This window comes from Calonectris borealis, chromosome 7 (genome assembly GCF_964195595.1).
Source record: "Calonectris borealis chromosome 7, bCalBor7.hap1.2, whole genome shotgun sequence".
Classification (NCBI taxonomy): domain Eukaryota; kingdom Metazoa; phylum Chordata; class Aves; order Procellariiformes; family Procellariidae; genus Calonectris; species Calonectris borealis.
In genome coordinates this window covers 25,872,368-25,885,691 of record NC_134318.1, presented here as the reverse complement: position 1 = coordinate 25,885,691, position 13,324 = coordinate 25,872,368, and the positions used below count along the sequence as shown (strand labels likewise).

Below are 13,324 nucleotides of genomic sequence, written 5' to 3'. Positions count from 1 at the left end.
GCGGGGAGCCGGCGGAGCGCGGCGGGGCGCCGGCGGGCGGGGGAGGGCGAGCCGCGCCGGCAGGGGAGGGGAGAGGAAAGCCGCTCATCATGTTTAGGGGCGAGGGGAGTCTCCCTGCCCGGGAACCCGGTGCGTGGCCCCGGCTGCGGCGGTCTCCGCCTCTGGGAAGGTAGGACTCGGCCGTAGTGGCTCCCAGAGAGGCCTTAGCGAGCCCCACGCCTCCCCGTCCCGCTTCGCGGGGCGTAACAGCCCAGACCCGGCTGCGGGCACCGGGGGCGGCGGCGCCCGGCGGAAAGAGTCCGTGGGGGACGGGTCGGGGAGGCGGGGGTCGCTCTGGAGGAGGCCCCTCAGGGAGGAAGGGCCCTGGGAGGGTGCTCCTCGGCGGGCAGGAGCTGCCGGCCGTCCCCGGGGCCGGGCTTGGTGCAGTAGGTGTGTGCGCTGCCCTCACCGCGGCACAGACCTCGTTCACAGCCGTATTAACGCACTGGCAGCCTCGGCAAGGTAATATCTAACATTGATTTCACATGTTTTAGCGGTTTCTCTTCTTTTCAATTGCATCTCGCAGTTAGAAGAAGGAAAGGCGGTATGTGACCCAGTTTCTCTGTGAGGACCAGCGGCAACTGGGTGATAGAGCTTGGGAGCCTGTGGGTTGCATCAGAGAAAGGAGCTTTATAAACTAAAACTGTTTTCTCAGAAGCTATCTGGGAAATACCGATCTTGAGCATTGAGTCATCAGATACAGCAAGTAGCTGTCAAGAAGTTGATATAGTTTCCCATCAAACATTAAGGCGCACAATACCTGAACCAGCATTTTGACTGCTGAGGTCTGAAGTGCCTTAATCCATGACAGATATTTTCTTCTGGACTGTATCAGAGTTTCCGTCCGTGTTACTGATTCCTGGAGTCTTAAACCACACTTAATACAGGGAAATTTTCAAAATTGAAATGCTAATACTGTTATTGTAATATATAAGTTGTAAAATATAAGTTGTAGCTAGTTGCTATTATGCAGTAGGCAATCACACGCCATAGTTGACAGTGTACCTCCTTACCTTGGCTACTGAATCTCAGTTTTAAAAGCAAAAGTATTTTTTTTCCTGGCCTAGTATTTGTGTCACTCATTATGTTATTATCACTCTAGAGGGCTGTAAAGGTGATGCTAAAGTGTCTCGTGGAAAGGAACTGAGCGGCAATATGCTTATTTGAGTGTATGCAGTATTCTGCTGAAGTCCTACTGAATGTGGCCCGTTTCCTCTAAAAGGCAGAGACTCTTGCAAAAATGGAATGATCCTAATTAATAATTTAAATATCTCAAAATAAATAATGTATACCCACGAAGCTGTAATAGCAGGCATCTTTTTGTTGTTCCTCTCTTACGGAAATGGCAGACTGCTTTAGTGTGAATGAATCCTGACATGGTTCTGGAAACGGGGCCAACATATCATTGATTATGCACTTTGAAGAAAAGTGGGAAAGGTAGAGGGAAGATTTACAATTCTTTAATCTCTTGGCATTGTTCTTTGGCCACAAAAGCCTACATATAGAAAAAATAAACTTTCGGGACAGAAGAAAAGTCTGCAATGAGTCCAACTGTAGCAACTATTGTAGATGCCGAAGTTATTCTATAAACAGCTTTTCTGAGAATAGCAGCTAGATAATTTCATTTTACGATGTTATGCTTTTCTGATGTCTGACTGTGTTGCTTTCAAACATCACCTGACTGCTTTTTCTGTAAGGGCTACAGTAAGCTACAGCTGGGGAAGTGGATCAGAAGTGGCCTCCTAAGTAAATTGGAAGTTGAAACTGTCCTTAGCCCTTGGTATATGGATTACAGTTCGATCCTATGGGAGTATCTCCATAGTTTAAATCTAGCATCAGTGTGCTTTGACACCAAAAAGGACACTTCTTTCATCTGAGTCCCACAGGACTGAAAGATACAGGGAAAAAGACGAGGTGGGCATAACTCTTCGCAGGGTGGGAGGTACTACGGTATTAAGTTGGATTTCAATGATTGTACAACCAAACCGTAGGAACGCAGTTTTCCATTAGACTTAAATCAATCTATGGGTTAGCTGCTGTTGAAGAGAGCATTCCTCTTCTTGAACTGGCACTAGTGCTCATCTGACCACTTCTGCTGAACTGCAGTATTTGATTTTCTGCCAGTCTAGCTCCTCTGACTATCCTGCTGCGGTGTCTGATGAGTAACAGTGGTGGTGCAAAAAAAGGTTAGGGATGGAGGGATGGGACAGGAGGAAAGGGGGACGTGAGAAACAAGGGTGGCCCTTTCAGCAGCAGCTCTCTATTATATCAGCTTAGCAGTAATTACAGTAGCCCTGAACTTCATGGCCCACAAAGGAGACAACATCACTGTGTTCTTACTTTACTCCTGCCCTAAATCTAGAAATGAGCTAAGTATGAGACCTACTGTATCCAGAAAGCTTAAGTCAGACATCGTTTTGAAATGTTCAAGAAGTAAATGTTTTCTCTCCCAAGTTTTCAAATCATGGACATATTCTTTACTCAACTTTAATCACTCAGTTTTCTGATGACTCAGTGTAACAATTCCATAGAAAGTTTTGGGAAGAAGAAATGGAAATTTCTTCCTCCCCCCAAATTCTTCCCAGGGATATTCTTAATAATACAAGGTAATATCCATGATTCTGAAATAATCCCAAGAGTTCATCAGCTTCTCTGTATTTACATTCATACTGCCTTTCTCCCAGTCACCTACATAATCTCAGAACATATTATGTAGACTATGGAGATAGCCTCAGTATGCAAAAAAAACTAGACAAAAATTATTTGATTGAATTTGCCTTCTCAGTCATCCAAATTCATTAAATGAGTGGTAAAACTGTTGCTGACATCAAGAGATCTATGAATACATATTGACTCATGTCATTTGTACCAGAGAGTAAAAGGTGCATTTTAACATCTGGGATGTGTGTTCAGGACAGACCTCTGAGCTTCTTATCATTTGGGGGTAGCAGTATGTTTACTTAAGTAACCCATTTATTTATTTATTTAATTCCCTCATATTTTTACAGGGGTACTTTTATCAATGTATATGTACCAAAAGAAGGTATTAAATCATGGAGATGCAGAATTCAAAGAATCGTATCTGACATACTTACTGAGCTGTTCCTAAAAGCTTCCAGTATAGGAGATTTCACAGCATAAATAGCTTAATCTATTAACCTCTTAGGTATATAGGGGTTTTTACCTAATATCTAAGATAAATCTCCTTTGTTGCTACTTGAGATAATTTCTTAATTCCCTACACTAGTTGGAACAGAAAGCAAGAACTGATCATCATTTGAATAACAAATCTTTAAATACTGGAAGACATATATGCCCACAGTCTCCCCTTTTTGAAGCTAAAGAAATGAAAGTACTTCAACCTTTCCATATAGGTTACATTTTTGAGAACTCTTATATGTTTTATTGCTCTTCTTCAGACTCGAATTTCTCTCTATATTTCTAAGAAACACTAAGCATAGCTGTTTAGTCCTTATCAATATTTAGCTAGGAAAAAATACCTCAACCTTCCTGCAGGAGATTATTGCCTCCTAAGATCTTCTGGTAAAGTTGCTTAAACTCAACAGCCTCTGATTTGTTTGGTCAAAATTACTTTGGTTAGCCAATTAAAAAATTGGTCTCATTTTTAATGAAGCAAATCAGGCAGCTTTCCCCCAGAAGAAGCAGCTACCACTGGTATGGAGAGCGAGGGCAAGGCGGTCACTGACAATCATATCCATTATAAGAGCTGTTTGCAGAGGACATGTATGACTACGTTTGATTATGAGAAAGTAATGTGGAACCATCAAGAATGCTAGTAAAATTGAGATTTATCCTGTCTAATCTTTCCTCTTTCTCCATTAAGCCAGTTATTTTGTTGAAAAATGAGGAAATCAGACTTTCTAACTTTACTTGATGTTGGCACCTTCCTATCTTCTACATGTCTATGAAGTAAGTTGTCAAATAATTTATTTTCATGTCTTCATAGTATGAACAGTCTCATGGCATCTGGTGTGTTCCTGATTTTCATCTTCCTCTATCTGAAGTCCCCTAGTAATTTGTAGAAAAGCAAGTAGAACTAAAAATGGACGTTCACATATGCCAGTAACATTACATTCAGTAAGCGTAGTTCTTCTTTTAGATGATGTACCTGTGCCTCCCAGCAAGCCCCGAGCAAGGTATATACTTAAGTCAGGCAGCTGACTCCCAAGCCTAAGACTTCCTAACAGTCAGGTAAAACCAGTGGGGCTGTGCTGAGGGGCAATGGCTCACGCTCAGCAGTTCCCATCACTGGGACTGGTCACTCCAGACTAGTCATTAAAGATTACCGTCATTCTGTAATCATCTAAAGGTTATGTAAAGAGAGCAGGCTGTTGAAATGCACATTTATTTTGTCAAATTCAGTAAATGGTATGTTCCACGTTTTTTGTCATACAAAGGATATCAAATGTGCAGTTTAACTAGCCACTAGATGTCAATGTTGTAGTGCTAAAAGGCAAACGCAGTTTTATTTGTTTGGCTGATAAAGTAATTTATTAAATAAAAGCACTTCTGGATTTAAATTTTTTTTCCAGTATAGAGTCAGTTAGAAAAAATATCATAGACAAGCCCATGCTACGTCCATTATTTTGAGAGCAGCTGTGCTGTTTTATGCTATTTTGGAGTTACAATTACCATTTCAGTGTGTTATCATTGTTAGAAAAGTGCCTTTGAAAAAATAGCATCTGATTGTTCATCAGTTTCCTCCCTTGTTCCATAATCCCAGATCTTTGTATAAGTAACCGCAATCATTGTATTGCATTGTATTTGTTAATAAGATAAGACAGAGATAATAATGTGATATCTAATCCTATTATAAGAGTATAGAATTTCCTAAATTCCAATTAGTGGTGGAAATTTTCCTCATAATTATTCCTGTTTAACACCATTGGAGATCAATGTCAAATACACCCTGTAGGGACAGAATTTCTGGAACACTAAGGCTTATAATATGATAAACAATTTGGAAAACTTGGTTCTTTTGAAATTCTGGCCCTGATTCTGTATAACTAAAGGCAGAGCTGACAGATGATGGAATTTTAGAAGGCCATGTGAAGTAGAATTTGACCCATGGACCTTTCTATTCCAGGCTCCTGTACTTCTAGGGCGAACAAATCACTCCAAACCTCCACAGCTACTTATTGCCTAATGCAGGGTCAGACTTCTGTCTGAAGGCAGTGGTTCTATTGGCCGTCTACAGAGCACTTTGAGGCCAAAGTTTGGGAATTAGTTTTATAAACACTAATCCAAAGCTCAAGAAGAGGACAGTGCACATCTCAAATTCCAGGTTAAGCTTGCTCTGCTGATAGGAGAAAAAAAATACCAAAGGCTTTTATTAAAAACAGAGTTGAAACTTTCAGTTATTGTGAAAATCTCCAATAAGAAAAATATAAGGAAATTGCTTCATTATCATGGACCGAGGTAGTTTAAGTCATGCTCAGCACTTTATTTGATGGTAACATCACTTGCACTCTTAACATGCTAAGGAATCACAGATAAATGAAGACTTAGAACTGTTGTAATTTCTAACATCTATTTTAGTTTTCTTGATTATGAATACAGAGTTATGTAAGAATCTTATCATAATATCCTGAAAACCAGATTGTTTCATTCACTCATTCTGTTGCAATTAAGGGAACACGCATAGCAACAACCTTGATCCTAAAATTTCTGTGAACTTCAAAAAAAATCATTAAAATAAACTAAGCTGCAAGCCCTTGTTAATATGTGTATTGTAAATAAAGCCAGTGTGACCCTATAAAGACTAACTGACTCAGTTAATGGAAATAATAAAGCAAACTTGCATCAAAAAATAATTCATGGAAGCAACCTCCCATATTATCTCTACAACTGGGTGGGGTTTTTTGAAGAAGTAAAGAATTTTACCTAATAAATCCCCTAGAGATATATTATGTAGACTCCTGTCTATTGTTGTTTAATTGTCACTGCTAGTGCCACGTTTGTTGTGTGGCAGGTAATTTTGGTCTCCAGAGCTTACAGTCTGGCAGCTCTGCTGAGAACAAAGCTTACTAAAAGATTAAGCATGCATGTAGGCGTGCATAAACAAGTATAGTGACTTCAGCCTATCAAGAATTTAATTAAAAAGTAATTATCAATATGCACAAAATACTACTTCTTAATTTTATCAGCCTGCCTTGAAATAAATGGAATACAGAAACTAACTACTCCAGTGTGTTCCAGTTTTCATTTGAGATTTTATAAGTGTATTATGCTTTAATTCCCCAAAGTATGAACATTTTCCTAAGAGAGCAAAGAATGCTTAATCCTACTTTTATGTCTAGACCTGTTACGGTGAAAAGCAACTGATGGCATTCAAACACATAAATCCAAGAAAAAGGGAAATCTGGTTTTTCCACTTTGATATCAGAGTTATTATATGAGGGAAAAATGAAAGAAAATAGTAAGCAAGAGATGAGGAAAATATAGTAAAGTGGAAATAAAAAAACGAACGAACCAACCAACCAACCAACCAACAAGCAAGCAATGTACTTGTTTTCTTTAAATTATATTGTTTCCCGCTGGATTTGTTTTGTGAAAATAAAAAGAATATGTGAGCAAAATTACAGTCCATTGCACTTTTAAACCATAGTGGAAAAGATACGCATTCCCTTGTTTCCCGATACACATTTTTGTCCATAATGTCTACTATGTATATATATTAATAATAATTCACTCATGATGAAAATTGAGGCAAGGTACAAATAATTTACAGCTGAATGTATGGAATCTAAAGTCTTCTATATAAAAAGGTGAGTCATGAGTCACTCTCTTGAATCATAGACGCAGTTAAGCACTGCTCATGTGCCTGGCATAGAAAACCTGGAAAAGAAAGGTGCCTCAGAGTCTAAGATACAATATAATAGAGAAATAAGGTTTTATTCCTGCATGCACGTTCCAGAAAACACCTGTGTTTTTAGAGATGTGTTGCTTAACCAAAAGCTGAGATCTTAATCCAGGAATCAAGAAGGTCAGTCCTGCAAACTGTACTATGCAGCTGGTCAGGCGCGTTCATCACAGTGTTTTCCACTGGTTGTCTTAAAGCTAAGAAAATATTTCATAACAGAGATTATTTGCAATATACTGTCGTATAGTCAAGTGTTTGGAATCTCACAGATAGATTTTTAAAAATAAGGTATAAGAGCATAATAGGGCATAGTGATGACAGAATCAACCCTCATTCTACCTTATGATTTCGGTAGGATTACTTACGTAGTAAAGTAGTACAGTAACTGCATGTAGAGGCTGATAGTATCTGAACTGAGGTGATCAATAGCTGATCATTCAGTGGAAACGGAAGGATACAGGGATATAAAGAGGCTGCTCTGAGCAGTGAAGTAGGATGAATGAGTAAAAATTCCTATTATTTCACTTTTTTTAACGAAAATGCTTACAGAGTACTACTGTGAGACCTCCTTTAATTAGCCATTCTGCTAGAACTGACCTTTCATTAGTAAAAGTATACTACTGATTGCCAGATTTTGGAAATAATAGGGGTTATATTTCAAATTAAATACAATTTTGTGTTGTTTAATCACCAATATCATTCAGACATAAAGTACTGAAATACTATCTACCTTTCTATTCAAAGTATTGCCAGGATACTATTCATTCCATGGCACCTAAGTGGAACGGGAAGGATAACTATCCTAAATGGGAACAATTAATCTAACTTAGTTTCGAATATCAAGTTATGTTACTTACAGCCAGCAACACTGAGCCGTGCAATATCCACAACTCTAGAAGTAAAAATGGCAGATTCAAAAAACTGCTGAGGAAAGTTATCTATAGCAAGTAAAAAGAAATAATGCAGCTTATACCTTGGGGGAGATCCTGCTACTTGCTGAAACCACATTCAATTTGCAAGTGATACATTAAAATGTTAACAGTTACATATCTAGATGACTGCATTTCTTGAATGGAAATAGAACATAACCATATGAAAGATAAGGGTTAGGACGTGAAGTGAGATTTGAGTGAAAAACCATTTTCTTTAGCATATCATGGAATTTTCTCTCAAGTTTGCATTACACTGTCCTCAAATATACAGTTCTTAAAAGATGGATTGTACTATTAAAGTTATCTTAGGATCTTTTTAAATATATTTTAATAATGTTGTTTTAATCAATCCATGCCACTCTTTCCCTGTACAACTAACTTCTATTTGAACCTTAGCCTTAACAGAGTCAGTATTTGGCAGGTTTCTATAATCCGAGTCTGTTAACAAAAGGAAAATACTCTTCTGACTACCTCGTTTATCTTAGATATGGCCATAATCCATCCACAAGAACTAGAAAAATTGGTATTTGGAGATGAAACATTAAATTCAGTTCCTAATATGGGACTCCTGAAGCATAATCTTTCTCATACAATTTTCTGTCAAGCTTCAACTTTTCATTGTAATTTTCTAAAATCACATAATTTTTTAGAAAGTTAATGTAGCTGAGTAAGTTTAAGGTATTCTGTATACAGAAAGGAATCTGTTTTATTACATGTTTGGGAGCTAATGTATACTGTGGAATAAAACTCCCATCTTTCTAGGTGGGAGTTACTTTAATGACCAATATTTTGCTATCCATTCTTTCTTGCAGCTTGCCCTTTAACTCACGTATCTTGCCTTCAAATTCAAGATCAAATTGTTATCACTTGGAAGGATTTTACTACATTATGAAAGAAAAGCAAATCTTACTCAGACACTTGCTTACCTCCATTAATCTGATCTTCATCATCCTGAAAGGATGCAACCAGTGATATTCTCCTAATGTAGAAAAGTTTCTACATTTCTAATGTAGAAAAGTTTCATTTTTTTCCATTTCTAAAAGCTGGAAAATACTTTACGTTGCTTTTAATTGCATAGTATAGAGGTAACTATGTTCTAGAGAGTGTCCTCAAAACTTGCACATATTCAAGCTTGACAAAATAAAATCTTTCCTATGATTCCAAACTTTTTGTCAGACAAATTTTGAAAACGTAGGTTTCATAACCCTAACAGTCAAATGACACTTCACTGTTTTATGCAGTATATGAGTTGGAAAGTTATGCATAAGCAGTTTTTCACTTGCACTATCCATTAAATTGTAGACAGGGAGGTAACTTCCAAAATTAACATTAGCTTTGTCAGCATTGTCAGAGGACACACTGCCAGAAGTTCAAAACAACAGTATGTAGTACAATTTTTTTATGTGGTTTCATTGCTGTCTTGAAGGTAATCAAATAGATGATGAATTGTCATCCTTTCAACTCTGTAGTAAGAACAACTAGTGAAGCATTTTGATATTTTCTTACTTGGAGACATCAGTGCCTGCAGAAAAATATGCCCATACAACAGAATATTAAATTGTTTTCCCGGTTAAAAAGAAGCTAATGTGCTATTAATATTGAAGGTTCTGTTGTACTGTGATCTAACACTACAGTATGAAAAACTAAGCCTTAAACTTGTGGTGACATCCATGATTTGTATTGATTTGCAGTTCAGTGCAGTCCTAGAACAACACAAATACCCCGACCTTGGAGCCTGAGAGTCTTTATGAAAGGGCACCACCGCCCAGGTCACAGATAATAATACAGCTGCCCGTCAGCCACATCCACGCGGATCCTCCATGTCCTTGGCAAAGAGGGATTTAGCTGTCTTCCTAACATCACCCGTTGTGAATCTATAGCAACCCTCCTCTAATATGCGAAGCTATTTTTAGCATCAGGGCAGCCTTGAAAACAGCAGGTAAAGCATGAAAAGAATGAATAAGTGGTTGTGGTGCTCGCCTGTGAATAGAAGCTATATATAGCTCTGGAGAGAGAGATCGATCTTAATATATATAATGTGTATATGAAGGGAGATATGCCTCCCTGAGGGGAGGCAGAAGTGTCAGAAACACAGAGTAGAGCATTATTACTACTTCTGACCTGAGCAGTTATCTAAAAAGTCATTATCTTTCCGATTGTTCCGTTTAGGAAAATAAATTGTTAATGGAATCAGGTATCTTTGATTTAGTCTTTATTTGCAAAGAATGTACAGCATTCATTTCCCTGAGTGAAGAGCAAATTAAACAGCAGGAGGCTATTTGCAGCTCGGAGCTCTTTTAAGCCAATACTTGCTCCAAGAAGTTCTCTGGAGACGATTCTCAGGACCCCCTTTCCAATGCCTGGAGTCCAAGCTCTCCATGTCTGTGATGTTTCTACTGCTCTCTGACTTCCCACTCCTGTTTTCTTGTCCTTCTCTCTTTCTCTCATATATTCATCCATTTGCTTTAAAAAAGGCTTAGGAAAAAAAGCCACATGTGCCTTTGTTTAATCAGTAGTGTGTGCCATTTATTTAGCTGGGGAGCTGTATTGCTTCATGAAGGAGCTTATTACTTCATACTGGTGTATTATATTGAGGCTGGGAATTAGGCCCTCCAGTTTTAATGAGTCTTTGCCTAAATCACAAGGGCAGCAACAGTGGAAACTTGCAGATGCCTAAAAGTGATTGGTGTCTAAAAGAAAGTCATCTGTATGGAATTTGGATTATTGTCTTAGAAAAGTGGTACATAGGAAGCATTATAAGCTCAAAATGTGAATGTTACCATACTAAGGTAGGGAAAATTCTTTAGCTTCTGAGCAGTCATAACTAAAACATGTATCTCTCTCGCTAGAGAGCTGAAAATTACATGAAAAACTACAGCCAGTTCTTAGATACGATGTTGTGTTGGTTTTGCTCTCCCACTGCAGAGGGAGAGAGTCAACAGCCAAAAGAGCAAATCCTTTCTTAAAGCTGTACTGAGTAAACAGCGTGTTGGCATATGAGCAAACAGATGTGATGGACTCCTTCAGCCCTCCAAAGTCTCCTCTGCAGGAGGAGAGGTTCATAAGGAAAAGGGACCGGGGAGTTCAGCGTGGTGTGTTATCTTACCTGACGGAGAATCTGTGCTGGGCTTTGTGCAGTGGCAGTGTGCCCACCATAGGGTGGGGTGGGGTGTCAGGCAGATCTACTATTTGCTTGGGGTAAAAGGGATTAACTCTTACCAAAATAAGGTATTTTCCACATTTCTTGAATTATTAAGAACAATAAAAACATCAGTAAAATACACTTGTGAAGCTATCAGCAATGACCCCTTAAAATGTTGCCGCACTGATCCAAATCCCAGCTTTGTAAAGCATTTTGATTAGCAATGATGAAACAATAATACGCGTTTGATGAGGCACATCCTTCTCATTGTGCAATTCATTATGTCAGTGGCGCTCCAGCGAGGCTTTTACTTTAACAGTGACTTCAGTGGCACTAAGATTTCTTTCATTGTGAATTATTCAGGACATAGAAACCTTCTGTTTTTAACGAGTAAAGATTCTCTCCTCAAAAGCCTGTTATCTCTACCATGTAACAAATAAATTTCCTATGTACATTTAAATAAATAACATTTAGTAACTTTTTTCTGTCCACAAAATGACAAGGAAAATTAAATACAAGATTAGAATAATTCTGCAGGGAGACAACGCCATGAAAAAAGTACAGAAGGGCAATGTAAGATAGCACAGGTCAAGGAAAGGATTTTATAACATGCTGTCTGTTTTTAGTTAGCATCTTGGCAAACTGGAGGAGCTCAAACATTTTTCCATGAAGAAATGCATTACAGACTTTTCTAGCTGCCAATTAAATGGCATTTAGCTACAGTGACAGTGGTATGTTGTTTTGGGTCTGTAGAAAGCACTTGCTCATGCTAGAAAATCTGGGACATTTTGTTTCGGATACAGGGTTCTCACTGGACTGGATTTTCTATCCCTCTATATTTTTACTGTAGGCATGAAGGATACCTCCTATGAACAACTACTAAATTAATAAATAGTGCAAGGGGCTGGCAGAGTGAATATCATAATTACCAAGCGTCTGTTTGTATACATCTCTTGAGGGCCTGTCCTCCAGTTGGATGATAACTTTTAAACAATGCTAGATAAATACTAGGGCATTTTATGAGGTTCATATTTTGTCCTATTTGGTCCAAACTGAGGTAGTTTGTCACCAGTTCTGTCCTATGTTTCACTTAAAAGTTTGTGAGCATTTGTAATATGAAACTGCCCTTCAAATGTGTGGCTTCCTATACATTTTCTCTAACAGTGAAGCCCATACTCCCTGCCTGCTTGTGTCCTCAGCTGCTTGTTCTGGCTCTAGCAATTCTTGTTTTGTTTTGGAAGGATTTGCGCTTCTTTAAGGTTTTACTTGTGTTTTGTTCTTTTATCAGATCACTTATTTAATCCAGTTTAGAGAACAGCATTAGAGACAGAGACACTGGTGGCGAGCTGTGGAAGAGGGCAGAACCAAGAGCCTGTGGAAGAGCAGGGAGGAGGGAAACCATCCCATTAAGGAAAGCGTTGCACAGAACTACGTTCTCAGTATCACCACGTCAGTTTCTTCAGAAGTCATGAGACCATTTCCAATTATAAATTAACCATATATTTTCTCAGTAGTATCATGCTTTTAATGTCTGATCAGGCTATGTAGGGAAAAAAAAAGGCAAAAACGTAACTTGCATATTTGAAGACGACTTTTACTCCCTGAGAGGTTCATATAGAGGGCACTTTAATCTTACGGTAGGATGCACGCTAGGTGATGAGTCTGATGTCAGTTCCACTGAAGTGGATGGGCATGTTGTCTGGCTGAAAAGTGCCCCCATTTCCAACCTTGCACACACAAGATGTTGATCTTCCAGAGCATAAATTAACTACTGGCAAATTTTCGTGAAAGTTTTCTTGAAAGATTGAGAAAGTGCAGATTTCTGCAGCAAGTGAAAACCTGGTGTTCTTTTTTATTGTTTCTTGTCTTAATACTTCTCTCTATGTTAAGTGTGGTCTCAGTTCCTGCTGTGAACCTTGAAGTAGCTTCACACAGCTTCACACATCTTTGAATTGGGCTCTCGTTTGCTCTTGAGCTTGTATGCTTGCTCTTTTCATTCCCCCCCCCAGTCTCTAAATATGCATTGTCAGCATTTTCAAGGCAAAGCACAGACAATAGAAACAAAGCAGGAACTATTTGTTTAGGTCTGGAGAAAAGTGGGTAGTATTCAGGAGAGCAGTTAACTTCCTGCTACTGGATTGTGCGCTGCAAAGCATACTGCTTTGTAACAAAGCTTATGAACCTTTTAAAAACCTGAGAAAGCAACTGGTCCCACTCTGCTGGAAAACAGAATGCAGGAGTTAGGGAAGATCTGAGGAATCCCAGCTCTGGGATTTATACAGGCATCCAATCTCATTCGGAGGAGCAGGAATAGACAACCCCAGAGGA

At 38.8% G+C, this 13,324-nt stretch overlaps 1 protein-coding gene across 3 annotated transcripts in view; it reads left to right on the top strand.

The window, feature by feature from the left end:
• The first annotated feature begins 25 nt into the window (after positions 1-25).
• The window catches only part of LGI1 (leucine rich glioma inactivated 1), a 31,581-nt gene continuing 18,282 nt past the window's right edge, over positions 26-13,324 (top strand). The window contains exon 1 of one of the 3 annotated variants that reach the window (XM_075154701.1): positions 26-169. The gene's annotated coding sequence lies outside the window, so the exon portion shown is untranslated. The remainder of the gene's footprint in view (positions 170-13,324) is intronic. The other 2 variants (XM_075154700.1, XM_075154703.1) reach the window with 2 other exon arrangements.